At 40.8% G+C, this 3,744-nt stretch overlaps 1 pseudogene; it reads left to right on the top strand.

Annotated features, from left to right (window-relative positions):
- The first annotated feature begins 1,400 nt into the window (after nucleotides 1-1,400).
- LOC120866625 lies at nucleotides 1,401-1,838 on the top strand (annotated as a pseudogene).
- The last annotated feature ends 1,906 nt before the right edge of the window (nucleotides 1,839-3,744 follow it).

The following is a 3,744-nucleotide window of genomic DNA, read 5'->3' as shown; positions in this document are numbered from 1 at the left end:
TCAACCCCCTGACAATTAACCCGGAGATGTTTTCCCCATCCATCAGCTCCCTTCTGTCTTCATTCTCTTCCTTTTTCAGCCCAGAGTCTCTATTTTATAAGATCATCTAACTCTCTACCTTCAGTCTTTTGTGTTTACATTTGCATGACAAAGCCCTGGACTTCTGATTCAGGAAGGCTATGTATGTTTACCATACCATCTTCAAAAATCTGTTTGAAAATGACAGAGAAAAAATATACTGGAGTTTTAAAGTACATTGCATTGTACTAATAGGAAGACTCAACAGAGAAGAGGAATCCAAGACCCCATAGAGGGAGCTACCCAAAGTGTGAATTTTCCTAACAGGATCTCAGATTTCCTGCTAACATCAAGAACAAAGATGTTACTCCCATTATCACAATTCAGTGTTCTGGAGGTTCCAGCCAGTGTGCTAAGGCAAGGGGGAAAAGCATCTAGAATTGAAAGGAAGACTTAAAACTGTCTTGATGTGAAGACAGTGTGAATGTCCACATACAAAATCTGATGGGACCTAAAAAAATAGATACTATAACTAATAGATGAGTTTAGCAAGACTGAGATGGGGCGTCCCAGGAGGCGCTAGTGGTAAAGAACCCTCCTGCCAATGCAGGGGACAGAAGAGACTCGAGTTCTATCCCTGGGTCAGGAAGAGCCCCTGGAGGAGGGCATGGCAACCCACTCCAGTATTCTTGCCTGGAGAATCCCCATGGACAGAGGAGCCTTGGGGGCTACAGTTCATAGGGTCTCAGAGAGTTGGACACAACTCAAGTGACTTAGCCCACATGCATGTGAGATGTAAGACCAATCTACAAAATCAATAGTCTAGCAATGCTATAGTCTAGCAATGAACATGTGGAAATTGCAATTAAAAAAAAAAAAACAACACAGGACTTCCCTGGCAGTTCAGTGGTTAAGACTTCATGCTTTCACTGCAGGGGGTGTGGGGTCAGTTCCTGGTGGGGGACCTAACATCCTGAATGCCATATGATGCAGCAAAAAGTAATAATAATAATAATAATTTTAAAATTTATAAATATGTACAGTAGCATAAAAAAATATGAACTACTTAGAGATAAGTTTGACAAAGGATACATAAGACCTGTATACTGAAAACTACAAAACACTATTTAGAAAAATCAAAAGAGACTCAATAAGATGGAGATATACCATGCTCATGGATCAGAAGACTTGATATTCTTAAAATATCAATTTTTCCCCAATTAGTCTATAAATTCAATACAACCCCAGTCAAATTCCCAGCAGGATTTTTTTTAGAAACTGAAAAGCTGATTCTAAAATTCTTAGGGAAACACAAGGGACTTAGAATAGACAAAACCACCTCAAAAAGGAAGGAGGAGGGGAACATTGGAGAGCCCTTCCCTATGGTTGGCAGCAAGGAAGCCACAGTGCCTGGAGTTACTATAAAAGAGGTGAACCAGTAGGAGTTCATCAGGGCTTTGGCAGCCTTTTTCCAGGAAGCTGAAAGTCCTTGGATGGGCGGACACCATCAAGATGGCCAAGCGTAAAGACCTTACTAACTACAGCGAGAGCTGTGGAATGGCTTCCACGGTGCTGCACCTCTGTCTCTGGAGATGTGCAAGATAGGTTCCATGACCAAGATCTATGGGGACATCAGAGAAGCCACATCACATCCAGCAACTTCCCTGGGGCTCTAAGAGTGTGGCCTGCCAATTCCTCCAAGCCCTGGAAGGGCTGAAAATGGTGGACAAGGAGCAAATGGGGGTCACAAGCTGGCACCTCAAAGATAGAGAGATATGGACAGAATGCCAGATAGGGCAGCTGCCATTGAGAAGCATTAGAACAAATCCTTGGGGGCTTCCCTGGTGGCTCAGTGGTAGAGAACCCACCTGCCAATGCAGGAGACAGGGGTTCCATCCCTGATCAGGGAAGATCCCACCTGCCCCAGAGCAACCAAGCGCATGGGCCACAACTGCTGATCCTGTGCTCTAGATCCACAGCTACTGAAGCCCAGGTGCCCTAGAGCCCGTGCTTCACAACCAGAGAAGCCACTTCGGTGAGAAGCCTGCACATCGTAACTAGAGAGTACCCCCCAGTCACTGCAACTAGAGCAGAACCCAAGAAGCAATGAAGCCCCAGCACAGCCAAAAATAAATAAATAAATAAACACTTCCAGAACAAATGCTGGGTTAATAAACTGCCTCACTTAAAAAGAAAACAAGTTGGGACTTCCTTGGTAGTCCAGGGGTTAAGAATTTGCCTTTTGGTGCAAGGGACGTGGGTTTGATTCCCTACAAAAGAACCAAGATCCTACATGATGCAGGGCTACTGAGGCCACGTACCTCAACTGGAGCTGAAACTAAGACCTGATGCAGCCAAATAAATAAATAAAAAAGAAAACAAGTTGGAAGACTTACACTACATAAACTCAAGGTTATCAGGAAGCTATTGCATGTTGGCATCAAGATAGACAAATAGACCAAAGAAAGAGAGTAGAAAGTCTATAAGTAGACTCACACATGTATGATTAATTGATTTTTAACAAAGATGCAAAGGCAGTCTAAGGGGAAGAAGGATAATCTTTTCAACAAATGGTTCTGGGAGAAGTAGATACCCATATTCAAAATAAAGTACCTCACACCAAATATAAAAATTAATTCAAAGTTGATCTAAGACCTAAACATAAGCCCAAAAGTATAAAATTTCTAGAAAACATAGGAGAAAATCTTTGCCACCTTCGGTTAGGCAAGGATTTCTCAGATAAAACACTTTAAAAGAAAAAAATTGAAAAATTGGACTTTATAAAAATTAAAGCTGTCTGCTCTCTGAAAGACACTGTTATAGGAATAAAAAGACAGGTCTCAGACTAGGAGAGAGCATTTGCAAAGTATGTATGTGATAAAGGAGTTTCATTCAAAATATATAAAGAACTCCAAAACTTCATTAGAAAACAAATAACTGAATTTTTTTTTTTAAGGGCAGAAGATTTGAACAAACACTTCGACCATGAAGATATACAGATGGCAAACAAGCATATGGAAGGATGTTCATTATCAGCCACTAGGGAAATGTGCATGAAAACTACAGTGATATATCAATACTGGAATAGCTTTAAACATTTTTTTTAATGACAGTACCAAGTGTTGGTTAGAATGTGGAGCAAATGGAACTCTCATACACTGCTGGCGAAAATGTAAAGTGGTACAACCACTGTGGAAACCAGTTTGCCAGTGTCTTAAAACGTTAAAACAGATAGCTACCCTATGACCAGCAATTGCACTCACAAGTTATCAACCCAAGAGAAATGAAAGCATATAACCACACAAAGACTTCTATGGAAACATTCACAGCAGCTTTGTTTGTAATAGCCAACAACTGGAAACCCAAATGCCATCAACAAGTGAATGAATAAACAAATTATAATATCCATACAATGGAATACTACTCAGCAACAAGAAGCAATGGACTGTTGATACACACAACAACATAGATGAATCTCAAAATGATTATGCTACGTGAAAGAAGCCAGGCAACAAACAGTATGTTCTGTATGATTCCATGAATTAATAATATCTGGAAAATGCAAACTAATCTATAGGGACAGATAACACATCTGTGGTTACCTACAGATGTGAGGAAAAGGTAGAGGACAGTAAGAGCAAGAGATTAAAAGGGGAAACAAGGAATCTTCTTGGGGCAATGGATATGCTCATTATCTTGACTTGGTGATAGCTTCACAGGTGGTGT

The sequence above is a fragment of the Oryx dammah genome, unplaced genomic scaffold (genome assembly GCF_014754425.2).
Source record: "Oryx dammah isolate SB20612 unplaced genomic scaffold, SCBI_Odam_1.1 HiC_scaffold_8, whole genome shotgun sequence".
NCBI classification, from domain to species: Eukaryota; Metazoa; Chordata; class Mammalia; order Artiodactyla; family Bovidae; genus Oryx; species Oryx dammah.
The sequence above is the reverse complement of the archived record's forward strand: the minus strand, read 5'-3'. Positions and strand labels throughout refer to the sequence as shown.